This window comes from Eulemur rufifrons, chromosome 29 (genome assembly GCF_041146395.1).
Source record: "Eulemur rufifrons isolate Redbay chromosome 29, OSU_ERuf_1, whole genome shotgun sequence".
In the NCBI taxonomy this organism is placed as follows: Eukaryota; Metazoa; Chordata; class Mammalia; order Primates; family Lemuridae; genus Eulemur; species Eulemur rufifrons.
Genome location: NC_091011.1, coordinates 20009769 through 20035241, shown reverse-complemented (window position 1 = coordinate 20035241; position 25473 = coordinate 20009769). Strand labels below are relative to the sequence as shown.

The window sequence follows — 25473 nt, the reverse complement described above, 5'->3', positions numbered from 1 at the left end:
TCAGGCTGATGGAGCCTCCATCGTAATACATATTTCCCTAACTAAGTTAGTAAAGGAAGATAACATGATGCACCTTGTACCAGCTCTGAAATTATTTTGCCTAGAAGTGATGCATGTCATTTCCAACTACATTTAGTTCAAAGACCTGGTCACCGGGCCACACCTATGTTTAAGTGCAGGAATTCTCCATGTGTCTGAAGGTGAAAGAGCACTGGTTATTGGTAAAAATTAGTAATGGATATCCCACAGCTAAGAAACTTCGTGTCCAGGATGGAAACTCTGCTAGTACTCAAGGGGAAGAAAATGAATAGGGAGGCCCCTTAGATGAGGAGGGGCTGCCTGGCCCTTGTCCACAATGCAGAGCAGTAGCTGCTTGTGCTGAATTGAGTGGTGCAGGCACACAGATACTGCAGCTTTGTGAGACCATCCTCCTGCCTGACACAGGCTCTGTGACTGTGCCTGGAGCCCTGTTGAGGTGAAGAGGCAGGAATGCAGAGGCTGTGGCCTGGGCAGGAGCAGTCAGATGCAAATTCTTTAAGGGGTCCTTTAAAGAGATCAGGTAGGGAGGCAGCAGTTCTAAAAATTACTGCAAAAATGAAGTTCTGATGCTCTCACAATATTAAAGGCTGACACTGATGGATAAGTCAATGTCTGTGTGGCTGCACCTTGTGGCCGAGGAGGAGAATGGCACACAACTGAGACTGAAAAGGTGGACAGGGGCCAGAACATGTGGAGGCCTTGCAGGCCAAGGTAGGGAATGCAAATTTTATTTGAAATGCAATGAGGACCTGAATGGCTCTAAGCCAATTTATGCTTGTAAAAGATCACTCTCACTGCTGTTTGAAGAATGGATTGAGTAGAAATAGGGCAAAACAAGATGCAGAAAAAGCAATTATAATATTACGGCAATGGTGAAGTCAAAGGTGATGGTGATTTATTCCAGGTGAGAGATAGTTTCCAGTACTATTTTGGAGGTTAAACCAACAGGACTTGCTCATATGGTGGGTACAGAAGAGGAGAGGAATCAAAAGTGACTTCCAAGTTTCTGACTTGAGTAACCAGGAGATAATGGTATCATTTATTGAAATGGGGAAAGAAAAGAAGCAGCGCACGTAGTAGAAAAAATCAGAAGTGTAATTTTGAACATACTAAATATGTAATGGTTATGATAATTTCAAGTAGGGATATCAAGTAGACAAGTAGATATCTAAGAACAATGATCCAAGAAGAGCATAAATGTGGAAGTCAAGGACACAGAGATGGTATTGTCCTAAACATTTGTATTTATTTATTCAATATATGTTAATTGAGTGACAATAATGTGCTTGATACTGGAAATACAGAGGGAATCTATGAAAGGTCCTGGCTTTATAGATTTCCTATTCTAATTGCTTTCTGCATACCCTTTAATCCTCAGGGCAGAGGTGGGCAGTGTGATCATTCCCTGTTTATCAACAGGGAAACCAAGGCACAAAGAAGTCTTACACAGCTGGTGAAAAGTGATGGCTCTGGGGTTTGAGTCTCCTCAAAATGACTCCAGAGCACATGATTTCAATCACCATGCTATGCTGCCACTGCTGATGCCTGAGAAGAACAGTCATTCTTTTCTGTTCTCAACACATGAGACAATGGCGCTTTGAGAAAGGGAGGTAAAGAGAGCAGGCTGTGTATTACTGTAAGTCAGATGGAAAGCCACATGCTAAACTAGGTGCCAGATTGTCCTGTGTTAAACAGCACTAAAAGCCTCGAGCCTTCAAAATTTCCACTCCCTCTGTCTGTTCACTGCAGGGATTCATATCCTACTTCTAAGCTAGAGAAGTTCAAGAATCTGCTGATCCCAGAAAGCCATGAATCAGGAGAGCCTGGCCTCAACCTCCAAGCCCATGTTAAGGCAGTGCAGGGGACTGGCACCCAAATGGCATATGTTAGAGTCCCAGTGCCTGGAATGTGGAACAAGTCACTTAACCATTCTGAAACTTAGTTTTCCCATCTTCAAAACGAGCATAAGAAGAGTATTTTCCACATAGGTTTATGGTAAGATTAAAAGTGATAATGCCAGTAAGTAGAGCCCTGGAACAAAAAATGCCCCCAGTAAATTATTATTCATAGTGTCAAACAGCCTAATATTCCTTTTTTACGTAAGAATGCAGAGGACCTTAGCTAGCATTAGTTTAGGAAATTTAAGAGGGAGGATTGTCTGTGGAATGGGGGAGTGGTTACAGGACAACGCAAATTGCCCTGGCCCCTTCTCCTTTGGCCAAGTAGAAAGGATTTATCCCATGTTTCTCTCTGAAGTCTGCTTTGTCAGGCTACTAGCACTCGCTTCTGTTCTGATCACGTTTCATCTAATTGACATCAAATTCCAATTCATAATTACTACAGGGAAAAGCATCCACCAGGCAAGACTTCTCTTAATTCCTGGTGATATGTAATTGAGGCGGGTGTTTGCTGGGCCTGGGACAAATCCTACTAGTCCAATATTTAATCAAGGAATGTGGAGACTCATATATAAGCAACTGAGCGACCATGATTAGAAGAATTTTCCTTCCAAGGCTATTGGTTCCCTGAAGGAAACGTATCAAGCACTACCATAGAGGGAATTTAGGACAATTTTCTCTCAAGGGGCTCAATTATTTCTAAATATATTTCCAAATAAATGAGACTTACTTAAACCATTTATCACCATAGCAACTAAGCTGGCAGGGTTGGTAGGAGTTTTCGCTTGTACCAACTGTGAAATATGCTTATTGCTTGCAAGCCTTTAGAAAAAGGTGCTACATTAAATAAGAAAAGCAATAAATTAATGAAGGCTCACAGGAAATTAATAGGTAAAGGAATGATGAGAGAATTTGCAAAGATGTACAATTGTGAGTGTTAAAGAAATAATAATGATACTACTAATAATAAAATTCCATTAGACAGGACTTCATTATGCCCCCAATTTTGTTATCTCTTAAGTAAACTGATTTTCTTAAAATACAAACGCTTTTCTCTAATCATGTGTCCCAGTATATGTGGCTCCTAAAAGGTGACGGCCCAGAGATGAAGAGACTTGGGTTCCAGTCTTGGTTCCGATGCCAGTTACAACTGGGTATATTGGGCAAGACTTCCAGCTGTTTCCTTTTCTATGTGATGAAAGGATATTGGGTTCTAACACTAACTTTTTGAACTTCTCTATGGCTTTTAAAAATGTCTTTCCCCATTTGCACAGTTGCAATTTACTTCTTCACTTTTTAAAGTTCTAGGAAATAAATCCAGTGTTCAGACTCATGGGCTATGTGCGTATGCAAGACCCCGACTCACCATCTGTCTTTGCAGAGACTCAATGATACTGAAGAGCAGGGAAGGTCGGCCACTACAAGGCATTTTTGAAGAAGGGTAGAGGGCAGGTATTTATTGAGAAATTTTGTATGTATAGGCACTTTAATAAATTGCCTGCTTTAATCCTTACAACTTTATATGTTAAGGATTATAATTATAGAGCTGAGGAAAGAAAAAGTTTAATCCATTTGCTCAATGTCCCACGAGCAGCAAGCGGTGGAGCCGGAGCTTTCACCCATGTCTGCCTCACTCCAGATTCAGGACCTGGCAGGCTGCCTGTCCTTTGAAACCATCAGGCTCAAAGGCACGATGGAGTGGAAAGAGGCACGGTCAGGGAGTCAAGATCTGAGCTTCTAGTTCCAGCACTGTCACCTACAGGCTGCTCATCCTCAGGCAGGTCCATCCTGTACTTGGACTTCCATATCTTTGCCTGCAAGAGACTGGTTCATAGGAGTGACCACTTCTCAAGGGAGTGGGCAAGCTCAGATGAAAGAAGATGAGAAAGGCGTCCCAAGGAGGAATCAGAGGGTGAGAGTTCAGACTCATTGTGGCCATGGGGATTTACTGAGGGTGGTAGGGTGGGGACCATCTGTGAAAGAGAAGGTTCAGCCTTGGAAAGCAAGGATGAGCTTGGGTAGCACATGTTTTGAAAAAGTTCATTCAGCATTCACACCGAGAAACTGAAGTCAGGCTTAAATGAAACAAGCTAGAAAAGAGCTTTCTGGCAGCCAGAGCAAGGGTTACCTTGAAAGCAGCAGGCTGCACTCAGCTGTCTCTGTATGTCTCTGCAGGCAAGTTACTTTCAAGCAAACCCAGTGTCCAGACATGAGAAAAGCAGAATCTACTGGATGAATAGACCTTGCTGAAACATTTCGTTACTATGTTTCATGGGGCTCCCTTTTCAAATTATCTCATACTGCATTGATAGGGAAATTATATTTTCGTTGAAACCACACCTCTACTTTTTCTATCCACCCCAAAGGAATAATCATCTTCAGTGAAGGGAAGAAAACACACCCAACCCTCACCTCACTCCTGGCAGCTTTTCATCAAGGCTTAGTAACTCTACCAAACACAGCCCAGCTCTAGATCCCTAATTTGTGAACTAGAAGAGAAGCCATTGGTTACATTTCTTGGACATTATCCCTCTGAATGCAAGTGGAAGGGGGGATTTCTAAGAAGAATAACATAGTAGAAAGATCATAGACCTGGAGTCAGGAATGAGTTCAATCCTGAGTCCTTCACTTATCAGTTGTGTGACTTTAATGAATTACTTAATCACTCTGTACCTCATTCTCTTCCTCTGAAAATGACTAGGGAAATTCCAACAGTTGTCAGTTTCTAAGGAGTTAGTGTGGAGTTGAAAGCAAAAGACAAAGCAAGGAGCTGAAAATGAGAAACTTGGGAAGAGGCTGGGGAACAAGATTCGAAACAGGGTGACAAGGCCAGAACACTGATGGGATTAAGAGTTGGGTATCCAGATGCTGTCCACAGTCATAGACGGATTGGCAGGAGCTGAGGCCCCAATCTCCAGCCAGCTGCAGAAGTACTGGCAAGCCTGGCACTGTGACTGTTCACATTGTGACCAAATCAGCAAGACAATCAGAGAGATGCAGAAGCAAGAAGTTCTCAGACTCTGTGAGCAGTCACAACATCTAAAACCATTGCCTCAAAGCCAGAATGATAAAATGAGGACTGTATGAAGGAGCTCAGGTACAAGTTGCTTCATTAATAACACAATTTAAATTTGCATTCCAGGGGCTACAAATGTGAAAAAGCCACGTGAAGCCCTCCAATTCTCCTGCATGTCCTTCCCTTTGCTTTCATGTCAAGGATCCCATCAATGACACTTTCACTGCTCTGCACATGGCATTCACCCAGGCACTCCCCACCTGAACTCAGGAAGGAAGAAGGAAAGGGTTATGAGTGATGCTGTTCTGAAAGTAGCAGAGTTAGAGTAAACAATGGCCATTCCTCCTTCCACAGGGGGTACTGCATCCCCACTCCTGCCTCTGTGCTGGGCTGAGAAGACACCACTTAGTCTGCCTCCATGGTATTGGCACACTGTCCTCTGCAGCTGCACATCCATGCCTGGGTGGCATGGGAGAAGATGTCCAGTGCTCTTCACACAAACCCAACCATGGTAAACCAGATGTGTAACCCAGAAAGGTGCTTTGAGCAGCCTCTGTTCATAGTCATAGATCTCTCTCTTTCCTTATGGCTGTGCTTTGTACTTGTGTAGTTAATAACCATCCACCTAGGCTATTTCCAAACAGTTTCTTTTTTTTTTTTTTTTTTTGAGTCTGAACTTTGGATTTTTTAACATGTGCTTCTGAAATAATTCCAAACTTACAGAAAAGTTTCAAAAATAATACAATATACTCTCATACTCACTTCACCATGATTTAGTTGCAAAAAGCAAGAATATGTAAAGAACCCTCATCCACCTTCCATCCAGGTTCACCACTTGCTAAGTTTACCACATTTGCTATATTACTTGCTACCTCTTATGTAATCTCCCTTCTATGTACATGTGTATATGATTTTCCCTGAACCATCTGAGAGGAAGTGGCAAGCATTGTGCACCTTTACTCCTGCACTTCTGTATTTCCTAATAACAGAATATTCTCTTATATAATTTTAGTGCAGTTATCAACATCAAGAAATTGAACATTGATAAAATGCTATCATCTAATCCACAGTCCATATTCAAATTTGGCCAGTTTTTCTAGTGGTGTTCTTTATATTAATAACATTTTTATCCTGGTCAGGTTTCATATGCTGCCTTTAGTTGCCACACCTTTTTAGTTTCCTTTAATCCAGAATTGTTCTTCCATCTTTCTTCGTCTTTCACAAATGACATTGACATTTTCAGAAAGTACAGCACATTGCACATGTTTGTAATGCCTCTCGGTCTGAGTTCACCTGATGCTTCCTCATGATTACATCCGGGCCATGCCTTTCTGGCAGGAATATCCCAGAAGGGACATTGTGTCCTTCGCAGGCAGCACGATGGGAAGCACAGGATGCTGGTCTGTCTCATTAGTGAGATGCTCACTCTGATCACTACATAATTTCCCCTGCTTCTTACAATACCATATGAGGGTATGGATCAGTGGTACTCCAGACTTTTTGCACATTAGAACCATCTTGAAATTAAACAAAAACAACCACAATCTTGAATGTCCAGCTTTCACCCTAGATTAGTAATTTCCAAACCTTGGCTCTACATTGGAATCACTTGGGATGATTTTTAAAACACTGATGTCTGGCTCCCCCGCTCAGAGATTCTGACATATTACATTTGGTGTGGGTGTGGCCTAGGCATTAGAATTCTTGAAATGCTTTCTGTGTGAAGCCAAGGATGAGAATCACTGCCTTAAACCAATTACATTGGATTTTCTGAGAGTGAACACTGGAAAGTTTCAAAGCTCTCCAGGGAATCTTGATGAGCAGCCAGCATGGGGAACCATGGGTGTATACCTGGAACGTTAGCATCTGCAGTGAGCCAGGGGCTGCATTGGTTTCCTTAAGATCACACCGCTGATCAGTGGAGGGGCCAGCCCTACCCTTCTTTCCTGCTAACTGTAATTCTTCTATGAATGAAGCCAAATTCAGTTAATTGATACCTGCGTCACCTGGGAGGGGACTAGACATGGTATTTTTCTGCTTTCAGCCCAGGAAATCTCAGAGAAAAGTGGATAGCCATGTTCAGGTTGTTCTGTTCCTGACTACATCATTTCTATTCAAAGTATGGTCTGTGGAGCAGTAACATGGACATCAGAATGTCAGGTCTCACCTCGGACCTGAATCAGAATCTGAACTGTAACAAGATCTCCAAGTGTTTTAAATGCAAATTAAAGTTTGAGAAGCACTGGAGCATGTTACAGTGCACTAATGCCGAGATTGGCAAACTTTTAGACTTTGTGGGTCATATAGTCTCTGTCACAACTACTCATTCTGTCTTTGTAGCACAAAAGCAGCCACAGTCAATATGCAAATGCATATGCAAATGCACATGCAAATGCACGAGTTCAGATGTGTTTACAACAACAGGTACCAAACCAGATTTGGCCTGTGTGACATAATTTGCTGATCTTAGCACTAATGCAATGAGGTAAATTTGAGAGAAAATGATACAGGCTCACAAAATTGGGATATTAAAATTCAGACCTTGGTTCTGGCACTTTACTAGCTTTGTGACCTTGGAACAAATTACTTAACTCCTCTGGGTCTCACGTGCAAATTGTGTAAAGAAAACCTTACTATGTTGGGTTGAAAATGATCAAGCAAAAGGGCATGTTAAATGCCTGGGATGTGGAAGGCATTCAGTGACCATCAGTTTCCTTTTTTCCTTGCAGCTCTCACTGTGTACAAACTCAACGAACCTAGCAGTGTTTTCACCAGGACACAAGAACACAGATAAACCAAACACACTTTTGTCCAAAACAGCATTTTAATTTGGCTTTGGAAGATTCTTTTACGTGTATTTTGATTGTAGGGAAGCCTGACCACCTGAAAATCTTCAATATGTCTAATTAAATGATGATGTCGAAGTACAAGAACCCAGCCTCAAATACTGGAAATCCACCAGCTTGATCCTTCTCCCTCCTCACCTCATCCCTTCCCTTCCCCTGTCTCTACAGCTCATTCTCTCTCAAAGATAAAAGGCATCCGCTCCGGCCGACCTCTTTCTCTAAGTCCAAGTTTGTCTGACTCATAACTTCCTTAAAAGAGAGAAGAAAATAGAAAATGAAATGATTTTGCTTAAAAGACCTTGATGAGTTAGGTTTGAGGGAAAGTGGTAGCTCCGGATGAAGGATGAAATTTCCAAATACTTATAATAGGATGATTCAACAGCAGACAAAAATGTCAAATAGGACTTACACCATGCCGAGGATGGTCTACTGGGTAATGGTGACAGCAATTAAGGAGGAGATATTCAGTGAGCAATGACATTATGATGGCACATAACCCTAAACTAATTATAAAACAAGAGTACATGCAGGAGACTGATCGGTATCTTTTCTCAGCAGCTTGGACGTCAGCAAGAAAATATAATTCTTATTTTAGTTGTCATCAGATTGGTAGCAGGAAGCTGATGGACGAACACATATGGAGGGCCACAAAAATAAAACTGAGGACACAAGGAAAGTAATATAATGAGATAGAGTCACCCTATCTTAGAGGCTTATTCAGTACAGATAACCCCTACATAGAATCCTGGGAAGACAGCCTGTGCATGATGGTGTTTGGTTAGAGAGGGCTTACAATTTTCTGAGATATCTAATTTATTATCAGGCCACTCTCGTACAAGCAGCCCTGGGGATTTTATTTAGGATGATAATTTGATCACCCTTATTCTTCTCTTCTCTATGACTCATGTCCATTGATGTGATCAAGAAAATACAAGGTGTCCCAAAAGTTGCCATACACAGGGAAAATGGGACATTGTAGCTAAAGGTACCTTTATTTACAAAATATTCATCATAAAATTTTTCCTTTGTATGGAGACTTTTGGGACACCCTGTATAATTGCGATCCCTGGGTCCTGGAAAGAGTCCTATTCGGATTTTGAAAAAGCTAGAGAGTAGACAATTGAGGTAAGAGAATGGTAAACCCTTACATTTTACCGTATACAAAGAGAAAACACATCTGAGAAATAAGTGGATACAAATCCCTACCAGATTTCTAAGCTAAAAGGATATAGATTGCGTGTGAGAGTTGGCTATAGGAGTGAAAGAAATTGACCTTGATTCAAGAAGCATACCAGGGTTGAAGGCTATGGTTCTCACTCCAAAGTTATACTCAGCCTGGATGCTGTCCTGTCCTCAAGGATAGGAAGTGTGGATAAAGGAGTCTGGGTCAGCGATGTGTAGGTTGCATATAACACAGAGACAATTTTTAGCATGGCTGTGATATTTCCTTGCCACTCTTCTATGTAAGAATAAACAAAAACCACCAGATGAAAAGATTCAGCAGTTCAAAAGAAAAGGAATAAAGGTAAGGAATTGTGATAAATGTCAACATTTATAGTTAATATTTTCAATGAGATTTGAGATGACATTGTAGGAACAAGATGTTAGAAAAGAAATATTCAATATCAGGGAAACATTGTTTCAGATAATAAACCTCATTGCCAATTTTTAAAAAAACACTATGGAAGTAGTAACTTGCAAATTGGTTAACGAAAGACATTGAGAAGATGACAAAACCTGAGTTCTAAACATTATCCTAGAACTCAGAGGAAAAAGATAAGAATATAATGATAATCAAAATGACAAGAGATTATGAAAAATGATACAGAAGAACCAACATACATGATATAGGTAGTGTAGTAGGATAAAATTGAGCACAAAGAGAAGCAAAATAACATAATTGAGTAAAAGTTGCTTGAGTTGAAAAAAATTGAATCTTTATCAGAAAAAAGATGTCAAATATCAGATATCAATAATAAAAGGTGAAAAAAAATCCTTCTTTTCAACAGAAAATAGAAACTACCTACAGAGAAAAAAAACTTTCAGGATAGAACCAAATTTCTTTATTGCACTGAATACTAAATATATATGAAACTTTTTAATAAGATTTTGAAGGAAAAGTTTGCAAACCTTTTGAAGGGAAAAAATTCTATACTCAGCCAAGCTATAATTTATGCATGCGATCATTAAGATTCATTCTTGCATTCTCAGATATACAAGACCTTCATGAAATGTTACCCAGTGAGATAATTTATTCACCTGAGAAACATACATAAATAAAACAATTAACTCAGGGAAAGTGAAGATGTGATATAAAATGTATAGACATAAAATAATAAAATTACTTAAACCTAGACTTAATGTTTGTCTTAGTCTGTTTTCTACTGCTACAACAGAATACCACAAACTCGGTAATTTTTAAAAAACAGAAATTTATTTGGCTTATGCCTCTGGAGTCTATGAAGTTCAACAGCATGGTGCCAGCATCTGGCAAGGGTTGTCCCATGGCAGAAGGGTGAAAGGTGAAAGCGTGTACGTGAGACAGAGAGAAAAAGGGGGCTGAATGCCCATGATAACTAACCCACTCCTGCAATAATGGCATTAATCCATTTATAAAGGCAGAGCCCTTGTGACTTACTCACCTCTTTAAAGTCCCACCTCTTAATATCCATACAATGGTGATTAAATTTCAACGTGAATTTTGGAGTGGACATTCAAACCATAGCAATGTTCAAATAATTATTGTTAAGACGTTTTCCCCCATGAGAAGAAACATGGTTTAATTTATTCCAGAATAAATTAAAATAATTGCCCTTCTTCAACATAATATTTTTTAAGATTTTTAAAAAATTTTTTGAATAGTTTAAATTTTTTTTTAGTTAAAGAACAGTTTAAAACAAACAAACAGACCAAAAAAAAGAAGTTAGCATATATTCCCTGTTCTACTACCACAATCTGGACCAAGGTCCCATAGTAGCCAAATTCTCTTTTTAACAACTTTAATAGAGTATGTGGCTGGTAAAATGTCAAAATAATTTTTGAAAAGTAATAAACATAACTAATATGAATATTAATAATGGCAATCTGGATATAAAATCCCATATCATCTTAATTAAATGACTAGGAGAAGGGAAAAGATAAAATATAGACACATCATACAATTTGCACCTTGCATAGTGGGTATCAGTGGATACTATTCTCAATCACCATCTGGAAAAGGAGACAAGAGGACTTGATTTCCTATTGAAAGAGAAACATCAGATGCTAATTACATAATTGCTAGTAAATAAATATTAGAAAGATGCTAGAAAATACCTATGAGATATGACAAAAGCTGGAAATTAGGAATATTTAAGCAATAAATGAAGTATACTAAATGAAAATGGAAGGAAATAAGTAAATAAAGCATCTTTTAAGAAAATAAAATGGCATGTGAAAAAAAAGTATGAAGATATTATTTTTTTCTCATTCTTCTTTTCCTGGTTTCTCCTCTTTTAGTCAGCTTTTAGAGATTACAGAATATGTAGGCATTTGTAAATAATCTATAGGATGAGTATAGATAGAAGAGGGGAGATGATCCAGTCCTAGGCCATCTTTCTCCTCTGTCAAAATTCATTTTCTTGATCACCTCAATGAGTCTCATGGTTTTAAATCCCGTATTAACCTATGACTCTCAAACTTTTATTTCTACCTACTTCCTGAGTTCCTAATATGTATATTCACCCGCCAACTCTAAAACGGTATTTGGATGTCATTAGGCATCTTAAATTAACATGGCCAAAATAAAACTTTCAACTTGCCTTTGACCGAGCTACTGGGCATCTTTCCAGCAGCCTCCATACTTCCAAGTACAAGAGCAGAACCCAGAGTTTTCCGTGGCTAATGAGCTCGTGTGGGCAGGAGGTGAGGCACTGTGGAGGCCTGGAAGCACAAGCTCCCGGGCAGCACTAGTTCTCAGGTCATGAGTCTCTGAGTCAGCGAGTCCACTCAGCCTTCCTACCTCCTTTCCTCTGCCCACATTACCTGTCTATGTTTTGGTTCTTCAATAGTCAGCTGAGCAGGGACTTTCAGGACCTCCACCCTGGAGAAGGATCCAAGTGGTTGAAAAGACCAAAGCGTTGGCTGCCTTTGAGAGCAGCTGCCTGTCAGAACTAGCAGTCAGAATGCACCAAGGGCTCTGGAGAAATATAACTTTTCAACCTGTTGTTTAAAAATGAAAAAGTAAATAGACAAATTCAAATAATGGCTAATATAAAAAGCAGATAACCGAAGTCTACTTTGTAAGCCAGTTTCAACTCATACAGTTTAGAAATAAATATGTTGAATGCCATAATGCTTAGATTCCATTCCAGGAACTTCAGCTATGAAGATCTGTAAGCAGGGAAGATAGTGAAAAAGTCTCTAGATAAACCAGAGTTACCGCAACGTCCAAGTGTAACATGTTGCACAGAGGTAGAGATGTGGCCCAGGAAGACAGCAGAGCTTGTAAAGCTTGTTTTCAGGGACACCAGAACCCCAACTTCAGGAGTGAGGTAGGATCTACAAATTCAGGTGTCTTTATACCCAAAAAGCTGAAAAAATTACTTAGTGGAGACTTTATAAAGTTTACGAAATATTTGTTGCCCAAAACTACATTCTTAATCCAGCTTATTTATATGTACATAATGCAAATGGTTGACTAATATTCAATGCGCTTTTGGTACAAACTTATGAATGCTATATAATTATAGATTTTTTAGTATTCACATTTTTCAAATTCCAAAATTTATACTGTTCAGTCATTTATATATGGTCTGAAAAAAAAAACCCTATATTTTTATCACATTATATTTCACCATGGAACTAGGGGAAACGTTCACATAGAGTAAACTAAGAAAAGAGAATCTCCTTTCTAGAAACTGACACTTCCAGAGATTAATATTTTTCTTTTACATGCTAAACTGTTACATCTTTTTTTTACCCCCCAGGAATGAAAATTCACTATATCAAAGACCTTATCACTTAGATTGTTATAGTATTTGTGGTTATGCTTCATGCCTTGGAATACATTCCTTATCGTTTGTTTTCTGAGTATGGTCTCTTCTTTACCTGACCCCACAACTTTCCCCACATACTACTTATTTGGACAGGAAAAGTTATCTTCCAATTTGAGTATCAAATAATGAAAGATTTTCCTATTGGGAAAATGTCCTGATGCCCATTTTGGATAGCTTTAAACATCCCTTAATACAGTAGCTCAGGAATTTTACTGTTCTCCAAGTAGGCTGCACATGCACAAAAGCGTACCTCTTAGCTGACAGGTATGCTTTTTAGAACTACTTTTAAGGACCTGTTTTCATTTATTATCATCATGCAACCAAAAAGCTTGCTTGTCTGATTTCTCAACCACTAGCATTTTAGGAATGGCATAGCCACAGCAACAAGAAATAAACATAAGCAGTCTTACGGGGGGTTTGCTAAGCAGTAAAAGCAGAAATTAAAAATCAATAGGTGGCATAGACACTCTCAAAGCAGAGCAATCTCAGGGCATTTAGCAAGAGGGAAAATGGCCAGTCCCTCACTTACAGGTAGAATAAGGAGTGTCATCGTTTTGTGGTAGGTTGAATAATAGTCCCCAAAAGATGTCCACATCTTAATCTCCAGAATTTTTTTTTTTTTTTTTTTTTTTTTTTGTTTTTTGTTTTTTGAGACAGGGTCTTACTCTGTAGCCCAACGCTAGAGTACAATGACCTCATCATAGCTCACTGCAGCCTCAAGCTCCTGGACTCAAGCAATCCCCCTGCCTCAGCCTCCAGAGTATCTGGGCCCATACCACTGTGCCTGGCTAATTTTTCTATTTTTTGTAGAGACAGGGTCTCAATCTTGATCAGGCTGTTAATCTCTAGAATTTATGTTACCTTACATGGCAAAGGGACTTTGGAGATGTGATTAAAGATTTTTAGATGAGAGCATTAGCTCAGATTAGCCTGGTGGGCCCAATGTCATCACAAGGGTCCTTAGCAAGAGGGAGGCAGAAGAGGAAGAGTCAGAGAAGGAGATATGAAGACGGAAAAGAGAGATTTGAAGGTGTGACATTGCTGGCTTTGAACATGGAAGAAGGAGCTACAAGCCAAGGAATGCAGGCAGCCTCTAGAAGCTGGAAAGGTATAGAAATGACTCCTCTCCCCCAGGGCCTTTAGAAAGATTGTAGCTCTGCTGAGACTTTGATTTTAGGACTCTGACTTCCAAGATTGTAAAAAAAAATAAATTTGTGTTATTTTAAGCCACTAAATTTATGGTGCTTTGTTACAACAGCAATAGGAAACTAATACAATGCAATATTATATTTAGTGGCATGTCTTGCTTCACCAATTTATATTATGAAATACATTCACATTTTAAGTCCATCTTATAATGATTCTAGGTCCCCATCTTACTGATCATGAAAATCCATTTTTCTCTCTCAGTCTTATTCCACAGCATGGCCATGAATCCCAGGGCTGATTAGTTAGTCTAAAGGGGTCAGTTCTTGTCACCGACACTTGTGACGAAGACACCAGAATGTCTGGTCAGTTGCCCAAAGGGGAGCATTATCCACAGCTGCTGCTACTTTGTGGCCACACACTCATGCAGGTAACAGGAAGTCCAGTGGCTCAGAGCAAGATCTGACCTGCTGCTGAGACACAGAGGTTCGTGGACACCGAAAGTATCAGTGTGTCTCCAGAATCCAGGGCAGAATGTCAGCTTCCTCAGCGTCGCCCTCAGCTCTGGGCGCTCCAGGCCAGGGCAATGTGGATTCCCAGCGCTACAGTTCGGCAGCAATGCAGCTTTTCCAGGCTACATAATTTGCAGACATGTGGCCATCCTCCCAGGCAAATTCACAGTGTCAGTGCAGCTGGATTGGGAAGGGACATGGCCTGAGCCAAAGGCAGGGCCCAAGCCAGCTCCACCTACAACAAACTCGGCCTTGGTGGGAAGCCTGAAGCCCCAATCCAGACTTCCCTTCCCTTGAAGGTGTGTTTCCTCTTAGAGTATCCAATGCCTTCTTCTGCCAGGTGGGCTCAGTCACGGTCATTTAGTCATATGGATGTGTTTCACTAACTTGGAGCTTCAAAAGAAAGATCTTGAGCTTTCCCTTCTTAGAAGAGACTCCTCCCCAGGAATCTTACATCTCTGGATAGAACAGAGTGATCATCTGCCCCAACTACCTGCAGAGTAGGAGCCCTGGGCCTGCTTCAGGGCCATGCTAATGACTTGGTCTAAACATAGGAGTTTCACCAAGGTAACTTGATATTTCACCACTAAGAAAATGGTAACTACTCTTAAATGTTGGCTCTCTAAAATAAAAATTATTAATTTTTATCTCATTTAGCTACTTACTTCATATATTTTATTTAATAATTATGACTTGAAATTGTCAAGAAATAGTGAGTCGTGGTCTGACTTAGCGATGGTCTAACCAGTCAGCAGTCTAACAAGTGACTTGTGTCTTTCCTAACCATGGTTTGGAATCCAGCATCAAACTTTCTCAAGGAGCCTGTATAAATGACTGTTGGGAATGATTTTGGACCTAGCAGGTTTTATCCTAATTTCCATGACTCCTTTAATTCTACTGATATTAACCTGAGACTGAACTATATGCTTGTGTTCAAACCTGGGGCCTCATGGCATTAAGGGGAGGAAAACTCTTGGTCACAAGACAGCCATGGGACTGCTGTCTGGGTCAGAATCCCATGTTGTGTACCTTAGACAGAAGTTGTTCCTGGCTCCCCTTAGGTGGTTGATAAATATGTAAAGTGGTTTTGGGTAGGATTTTATCTTCTCGAGTATTCTTCCCTTATGTCCAGCCCTTCCCATCCAAGCAGGATTTATCAAGGGCCTGGGGGCAGGGCTGGCTACATAATTTGTAGGATTTAGGGCAAAATAAAAATGCAGGGCCCTCTGTTCAAAAAGCAAAAAAAAAAAAGTGTCATGGAAGGTGCATTTTGAAGTGTTGTCCTTCCTTCTGCAGTCTCTCTAAATGTCATGGTGCTTTCTTTATGCTACTTAAAGTCATTCTAGGTAAAGGAAAATCAAAATTTTTAATTATTAGCATGAATTTAAATATTCATAAATTGTAAAATGCCAGTTCTAAATGCAAATATTTGTACATTTAAGTCATAAGTGGAAACATAAAAATAATATAATCATCCTGGCTGGTCACCGGAAAATGCATTAAACTGACCAGAAGGGACAAACAGGAGCCCAGCTTGAGAAAGTTGGAATAGAAAGAGAGGGTCCTCTAGGTATGGAGGCTGATGCCGAGGGGGTGCCACTGGGCACAGGGTTACTTGCAGGGTGTGTACAGACCCTCACAGGTGCCACAGGCCCCACCGCTCAGTGTTGGGAACCTATACCCTTGCTCAGGTCTGATGGCTGCCAGGTTCCCTCTCTTGCCTGCAGCTAGACCAATGTGCCACGCCTTGGCCTACGGTGGGGTCTAGAAAAGTACATTCAGGCCTCTTTCCTTCCCGTAAGCATGCCACACCAACCTGTGGGAGACTGACAGCTCCCAAAAGTCTCTATGCCGGGATGTGCTTGGTACCTGGATTAGGGGTCAGGGAGAGGTGCCTTCAGCCAAGACACGGCCCCTGGGTGGCCACCCACCAGATATGCCATCATGCTGTCAGGTTGGGACAGGGACAGCATCCTCAAGCCCCACACTGAGATGCCATGGGGCACACAGAGCTGACCCCAGTCATTTCCATGTTAGTGACAAACCCTGACAGGGAAACAAACATGGCAACTGTCAGGGCAAGGAGGAGGAAACCAAGCATAATTGGGGTGCCAGTGGTTAAGGAGGCAGGTGTCTGAGAACCCATCCTGGGGAGGTGGGGAGGTAGAAGGAGTCTACGCTGCCGGGAGCCTAAGCTCTAAGCCTTTGGTTTCTTCTCCATTGTCCCATTGGACCACTTACAAACCACAGATTCAAAGATGAAGTTATTAAGAATTTCAAGGCCAGGTGTGGTGGCTCACACCTGTAATCCTAGCACTCTAGGAGGCCAAGGCAGGAGGATCACTTGAGCTCAGGAGTTTGACACCAGCCTGAGCAAGAGCGAGACCTGTCTCTACCAAAAATAGAAAAAAATTAGCCAGACGTGGTGGCTCACACCTGTAGTCCCAGCTACTTGGGAGGCTGAGGCAGGAGGACTACTTGAGCCCAGGAGTTTGAGGTTGCAGTGAGGTATGATGATGGCACTGCACTCTATCCGGGGAAACAGAGTGAGACCCTGTCTCAGGAAAAAAAAAAAAAAAAAAAAAGACTTTTAAAATAGTGACCACAGGGCATTAAACCCAAATTGTAGGGACCTCCTAAGAGTGGGTCCCAGAGCAATTACACGGGTTAATGTGCGTGAAGCCAGTCCTGTCTGGGGGATCCTGCGCCTTTGCTTCTCCTATGCTCCTAAGCTGTCATCATTCATCCTTATTATTGCTGATCCTGTGCGTCGTTAGTGGCGTGCACCACAGTGCCCTTGCACAGCAGGCATATATCTTTATTTTCCTGGTTCCTAACCATGGGCGGGTATCATACTCTCTTCTCAATATCTTCTGCCACCGCCACCACCATCCTTTAGCCCTTGTTTTGGCTTCATATTATAGTAGGAGAAATTAAATATAACTGAAAAAAATCAATTAATTTTAGAAGATTGTCATAAAATACATAGATGTCATAAAATACATAGATATTTTTTGATCTATAAAGAAATCTAACTTTTTTATAAAACTGGACTGGATTGAATGCCTTATATTTTCAGCAGAGCCAGAAACAGGTTCAGTTGTGGTTAAATGTAAAATGAAATGCATTTCTTTCTAAAATATCTTGCAGCATTGCACAGTATAACCGATTTAAAAATGTAATGAGGTTGGATACTTATCTTACATCTGATGCTAAAGGAACCAAAAACTGAAAATTTTCCAAATGCATCCAATATTAACATATTAAAGTCATTAATAGAATATTACAGAACTTTAATAATCTTTGAGTATGATAAAAACATAATCTGTAGAAATGATTAATAAATTTTATCCTATACAATTTTCAAAATATCCTTCACCATAAGAACCAGCATAAGTAAAGTCAAAAATTAAAAATACTGGGAAGAAATATTTTACAAATTATATCAAAAACATAACAGTAGTTTTCAAAATAGATACATAGTTTCTACAAATCAATATGAAGAGACTGATAAGCATAGAAAATTAGCAAAGAGTATGAATTGAGGATTTACAGAAAAGAAAATATGAATGGTTCTTAAACAAATAAACATTTCCTCACGTATATTTATAATAAAATAAATGCAAATAAACTTTACCAAGATATAATTTTTCACCTATAAAATCATAAAGATCAAAATGTACAATGGCAAATTTCCCATGCAGAAGAATTTCATGTAACTTATGTAGAGAGTCCACCCCCCAAAAAACTGGAGCATAATTCCCCATTCCTTATGTGTAGTCTGTGCAGAGTAACTTTTTCCCAAAGAGCTCAGTATGAAAAGAGGGCAAAAAGGAGTAACTTTACAGTGGAGAAACTGACAAACACTACCTCAGCCAGGTGATGAAGTTTAACACCAAGAGCGCTGAATCACTTTGATAGTAAAGAACCTTGATATGATATGACAAAAATGGCCCTTCACCTCTGAGATCTTCTCCCCCCCCCCCCCACAGAATCCTAGTTAATCATGAGGAAAACTTTGGACAAATCCCAATTCAAGGAAATTATACAAAATACATGACTAATACTCCTCAAAATGTCAAGGTTATCAAAAACGAAACAAAAAGAGGGGTTTTTTTAGCCAAGAAGAGTCTAAGGAGGCATGACAATTACAATGGTTCACCCCATCCGTGGTTTCACTTTCCACAATCTCAGTTCCCCTCAGTCAACCGTGATTGGCAATATCGCAACAGCTGACCTGAAAACCCAGGTGGCTCGTCAGTGACTAATGGCAGTACACGCACGGGATTTCATCACCACTGCTCAGAACAACACACAATTTAAAGCTTATGAATTATTTCTGGAATTTTCCATTTATGTCACAATGCCTGTGTAACTCGCCTCACTTCATCTCATCATGTAGGCATTTTACCATCTCACATCATCACAAGAAGAAGGGTATGTATAGTATAAAATATTAATATGTGGAGAGAGAGAGACCACATTCACACAACTGCAATTACAGTATATTGTTATACTTATTCTATTTTATTACTAGTTAATTGCTGTTAATCTCTTACTGTGCCCAATTTATAAATGAAACTTTATCATAGCTATATATGTATAGGAAAAAAACAGAGTGTATATAGGGTTTGGTACTATTCACGATTTCAGGCAGCCACTGGAGGAATTGGAATGTGTCCCCTGGCGACCACTGTAAATGTAATGTAGTGTCAGGGGTGGACTCCTGGAACAGCAAAAGGATGTTAGGTGACATCTAAGGAAATCCAAATAAAGTAAGGTCTTTAGTTAACACAATATATCAATATTAATTTATTAATTGTGCCAAATCTGTCATACTAATGTAAGATGTTAATAATGGGGGAAACTGGGCTAAAAAATACAGAGAAAAAGCAATCCAATTAGAAAATTGGGCAAAAGACATGAAGAAATAATTTCACCAAAGAGGATATACAGATAGAAAATAAACACATGTTCAATATCTTTACCCATTAGGGAAGTGCAGATTAAAACAACGGTGAGGTATCACTACACATCTATTAAAACGACCAAAATTAAAAGGAGCCACAACACCAAACACTGGGAAGAATGCAGAAAAACCGAATCACTCACACATTGCTTGTGGAATGTACAACAGTACAGCCCTCTGGAAAACAATTTTCTAAAACAAACACACACTTAACATATGACCTAGAAATTGCATCCCTTAACATTTATCCCAGAGAAATAAAAATGATGTTTACCCCAAAACCTACACATGAATGTTCATAGCAGCATTATTTTTAATACTCCAAAACTAGACATATCCCAGATGTACTTCAACAGGTAAGTCTTTAGTTTGTGTTGCGTTCACATCATGGAGTACTACTGAGTGGTTCAAAGGAACAAACTATCAATAATACATGCAACAATCTGAATCTCTAGAAAACTGTGTTAAGGAAAAAAAGCTAACCACAAAAGGTTACATACTGCATTATACCATTTATGTTAATATATGATTCTTGAATTGGCAAAGGTATAGAAATGGATTAGTAGTTGCCAGGCATTACAGAGGCTATTGGGGTGGAAAAGAAGAGATGTGGTTATGAAAGTACAATATTATGGATACTTGAGTGATGGAAAGTGTTTTGAATCTTGGCTGCATCAATATCAATACCCTGGTTGGGATAGTATACTGTAGTTTTGTAAGATGTTACTATTGGAAACAAAGTAAAGAATGTATGTGATCTCCCTGTATTATTAATATTTCTTTAAACTACATGTGAATGTATAATTATCTCAAAATAAAAAGGTTAATTTAAAAAATATGTGGTGACACTGCTTTGATATGGTTGAATACAAACAAGCACTCTCAAATAATGCTATTGTGAGTGAAAATTAAGACAATTTTTGGAGAAAAATTTGGCAATATCCACCCAAATTGTATATATACATCCCTTTGGCCCACCAATTCCACTTCTAGGAATTTAGACTGCAGATCTGTAGATACACTATGTATATGAAATAATAGATATAAAAATATTTGGTGTGGCACTATTTGTAATAAAAATGGAAATAATTGGAAAGTCTATTAATACAAAATTAAATAAATTTTTAAATCAATAAAATAAGAGTAGGAAGATGCAAAATACAATCAGTATAGTCAATAAGCTCTATCATACTGCCATGAAATAATCTTTAAGATATATTGTAAGGAGAAAAAGCAATGTTCAGAACACTATGTATACTTTGGTTTCTTTAAAGAGAGAGAGAGAAAGGGAGAGAGTGAGAAAAAGATAAAGAGAGAGGGAGGGAGAGAGAGAGAAAAGTAATTTGCTTCCTGGAATATGCATAGAATATCTTTGGAATCACATATAAGAAAGTGGTAATATCATTTCCCTTCTGGGGAAGGGAGTGGTGAGAAGGAGAGTTTTCACTTTGGGGTTTTGGATCAGTTTCTATTAGTCAGCTTAGGCTAAGCAATGATGCAGTAACAAGCTGAGAAGTCTGATGCAAGTGTTAAGACCCTCCAGGGTATCTCTCCTCCAGGCAATGACTCAGCAAACAGGTTATGCAGCCATTTATACATTTGGCATCTGGGTTCCTGATAAAGATAAGAGAGAATATGGAGAATCCCCATCTACTCTTATCTTTCATGGGATAATTGCCTGTTGAATAGAACTAGTCATGTGTCTTTTCTTTAATTGCAAGTGAAGCTAGGAAATAAAGGGGTATGCAAGTAATATTTAGTGAGCACTACTGTATTTGCAGCAGTGTTGCTGTCTTGCCTTTTCAAATACATAAATTACACTGATCTTTTTAAAATAAAGGGGTTTAAGATGATGTTGATGTTTTTTTTTTTTTTTCCCTTTAAAGTTAAAGAAGAGTTAGTGTTTCCTGAGATAGGAGTCGAGGGAGATAGGTAGAATACAGTTGTGAGCATTCCCTATCCTTTTAGCAACAAAAGACAAAACTCTGATGCATAATTTGGTCTGGAAGAGCTTGGAAGCAGGAGTTAAGTTTATGAATTGCCCAGTTGCTAAGAAAGACATCTAGAGGCAAAGTTACAAGAATGGGGCAAGAGAGGGATAAAAAAATAATTGACCACAGAAACAAATTAAATAACATATGGGAGGAAAACTCTGTAATGCAAGTTGATGCACTTTCCTTACAGTTTTTGCATTTTTTCAATTTCTGGAAACTTATTTTGCAATCTTATTTTAGATATGCAGCTCTCCTAGCATCCTCTCTCAGGAAAGGTGCAGATGGAGTCATGTTAATGTTAGTGTGAATCCAAAGAATCACCTCTGCCTAAGGCTTTGCACTGTAAATCTCAGTAATTATTTCAAAATTGAAACCCCTGTAACTCCTTAGAAAATTCCAAGCATTAGTGTTAGGGATAGGTGCAGGTTGGCAATGCTAACCACAGGAAAAGAGAAAGTGGGCAAACATGAGGAAGAGAATGAGCATTTAGAACCTAAACCCACAATAGCAGGAACTTGAGATTAGGGACTTTTCCTGGCCAGGAGCATGTGCAGAAACTAGAAGCTCATCTACAAAGGTGACCTTTACCCCATTAACATACATTAGCATAGTAAAAATCACACTCATCAGTGCCATGAAGTTTACAATTGTCATGGCAACCCCCGAAAGTTACCCTATAAGGGTAAATTTGGGGAGTGCCCTTAGCTCTAAGAACTCCCCACCCTTTTTCCAGGAAAATAATGAATGTTCCACTCACCATTTAGCATATTACAAAGTATAGACATAAAAGTAGAAGTGTGGTAAGACCCCAGCATCATCTCCATTCACAAAGATAGACTCATTTCCCCTCAGGAAGCGTCCTTTCACTTTCTATTTCTATGCTGAAAAGCCTGCAATAAAAGCTGCTTGTGTGAGTTGCTTGTGTCTGTCATCACTCTGTTGCACCAGCCCTGCCTGTGATTCTTCCAAGCCAGGAGCCAAGCCAAAGAATCGGAACAACAACCCTCAAAAAAATCAACCCTGATAATCGGCAAGTGAGTATTGAAAATATTTTGAAGAGCAGGAAATATCTCCTGAGCCCACAGAAAGTCCACAGAAAAACCTGCACGCAGATGTTTATAGCAGCTTTATTCATAATTGCCAAGACTTGGTAGCAACCAAGATGTCCTTCAGTAAGCTACTGTATAAATAAACTGTGGTACATCCAGACAGTGGACTATTACTCAGCCCTAAAAAGAAATTAGCTGTCAAGCCATGAAGAGACATGAAGGAACCTAAATGCATATTAGTAAGTGAAAGGAAGCCAATGTGAAAGGCTACCCACTGTATGATTCCAACTATATGATGTTCTGGAAAAGACAAAATGAAGACAGGAAAAATACCACTGGTTGCTGGAGGTTAGGAGAGATGGATGGATAAATAGGCAGAGCAGAGAGGATTTTTAGAGTGTGAAACTATTCTGTACGATACCACAATGCTGGATGTATGTCAGTATACATCTGTCAAAACCCACAGAATGTACCACACCAAGAGTGATCCCTACTGTAAACTACGGACTTTGGGTGATAATGATAGTCAGTGTAGGCTCATCAATTGTAACAAATGTACCCCTCTGATTTGGGATATCGATAGGGCTCTGAGTGTATGATGGCAAGGAGGTATGTGGGAACTCTCTGTTATGGACTGAGAGTTTGGTGTCCTCCTAAAATGTTGAATTCTTAGCCCCCAATATGATGGCATTAAGTAGTGGGGTCTTTGGGAGGTAATTAGGTCCTGAGGGTGGAGCCCACATGAATGGGGTTAATACTCTTACAAAAGAGACCCCAAAGAGCTCTCCCACTCTCTTTCTTCCATATGAGGATATGAGAAGACAGCAGTCTACAAACCAAGAGGAGGACCCTTACCAGACCCTGAATCTGCCAATACCTTGATCTTGGACTTCTTAGCCTCCAGAACTATGAGACATAAATGTTTGTCTAAGCCACCCAGTCTATGGTAGTTTGTTATAGCAGCCTGGACTAAGATGCTCTCTGTACTTTCTGCTCAATTTATATGTGACTCTAAAACTGCTCTAAAAAATAAAAGTCTATTAAAAAATTCCAAGCATCTGCAAGTGAGTAAGAAAAGTATTTTGAAGAGCAGGAGATATATCCAAAAAGCCTCTATATTTATATCACTGGCAGCTACTTTGCTAAGGCTTCCCAACTCAGAGCACAGCCACTGTGGTTGTGGGGTTAACCCAGGTTATACTGCTTCATCTGCTCATTAACGTCAGCTATGTAACCTTGAGCATGTCATTTAGCTACAGTTTCTCCCCTCCTTCACAGAATTGTTGTGCTGATAAAAGAGTGCATATTCAACAGAAGAGTATAATAAATAGCAGTTGTTGTGATTTTTGTCATTATTTAATACATCCCAGAGGAATTTCATGGGAAGTAGGGAAATTGGAAATGAAGCGAACAGCCAATGGTTTTTTGCATCCACTATACACACATACATATATACACATCCCTGTCCTGTGAATGGCTCATTTAAAATCCAGTGCATTTATGGAAATGCCTTCCCTCAGAAAAACGTTATCACACGTCAGATCTGATGGAACAGATAAGGGTTCAGAACCATAGCATCTAAGTCTTGTTCTCCTAAGACATGAATCTACTCAGTTTATGCAAAGAAACCAAAGAAGGAGGAGGAGGAAGAGGAAAGAGCAAAAAAAAGTAGGTGAGGAAGGAAAACATGGTATGAATTTTTGTGCATAAGTAATAAAAAGAAGGGAGTTGCAGCCCCAGAGTTTCTGGGCAGCTTCTGTTGTGTCAGCGGCTGTCATCAGCGGCTCCCCTGCACTTGCGGACTGGGCTACAGCCGGCGTCAATAGACACCTGCCGTCCTTCTGCTGGGGCCAAGTGGTGTGAGGGGCTTCAGCTATGGCTCCAAGTAGCTGGGCGTCCCCATAGCTAACTTTCCCCAACAAGTAGTAGATAATCTTCCAGCTGATGTATCCGCTGGTGTTTATTATGGTTGGGCTAGTGTTGGAAGTGGAGAAGGCCATAAGATCGTGGTCAGCATAGGATGGAACTCATGCTACAAGAATACAAAAGAGTCCATGGAAACTCATATCGTGCATACCTTCAAAGAGGACTTCCATGGGGAAATCCTCAATGTGGCCATGGTTGGCTATCTCAGAATAGAAAAGAACTTTGATTCTTTATAGTCACTTATTTGAGCCACTCAAGGTGATATTGAAGAAGCTAAGAAGCCACCAGCTCTACCAGAATATTTGAAACTCAAGACAATTTCTTCCAGATTCCTAAAAGCAAAATAAGGAATGGCCATTGATAAAAAAAAAAAAAAAAATCATCTTATTTATTCATTCACTGTTTTCTAGTATTTCACTGTTTATAACTGTCCAGTTTCATCTTGGTTATATTTGAAAAATCAAACATATTCCTAATTCAAACAGTACAATGTAGTAAACATATTGTGCTTCAATTGTGAAACCTATCAGTGTCATAGCAGTAAAAAGATTCATTTAAAAATCAAGATCTTTTTCATGTAATATGTTGACTAAAATGTACCATTAAAAATGTAGTAAGTGTCTTACGATGGAAATGAAATGTTTATAAGTATGGGTAGAGTCACCAGTTCAAGATTAGAACTATAATTATCATGATAAAATATCAGCATGTTTGTACTTACATAGCATATACTACTAAGCAGAGAAAGCTAATAAAAGTAAATACATGAAACAGAAGTTTGATAGTTTATTATAAACTTAAGGAGGAAAAACCAGACTTTGTATTTTTGATATTTTGTGCATTAACAAATTATTACAAACATGCAAAATTTCATTTTAGTTATTTCCTTTGAAGTCACATCATTGTACTCTCTTAATTTTTGTACAGAGCTGCCTCAATTCTAAGTGGTCTAGATTGCCTCTGCCTATTTTTCTGTTTGTATATTAAGACAGTAAAATAAATGTTTTTTGAAAAGAAAACAATAATAAAAGGATAGTTTTTA

At 39.4% G+C, this 25473-nt stretch overlaps 1 pseudogene; it reads left to right on the top strand.

Annotated features, from left to right (window-relative positions):
* The first annotated feature begins 647 nt into the window (after positions 1-647).
* LOC138376958 (riboflavin kinase pseudogene) lies at positions 648-24792 on the top strand (annotated as a pseudogene).
* Positions 24793-25473: the final 681 nt, after the last annotated feature.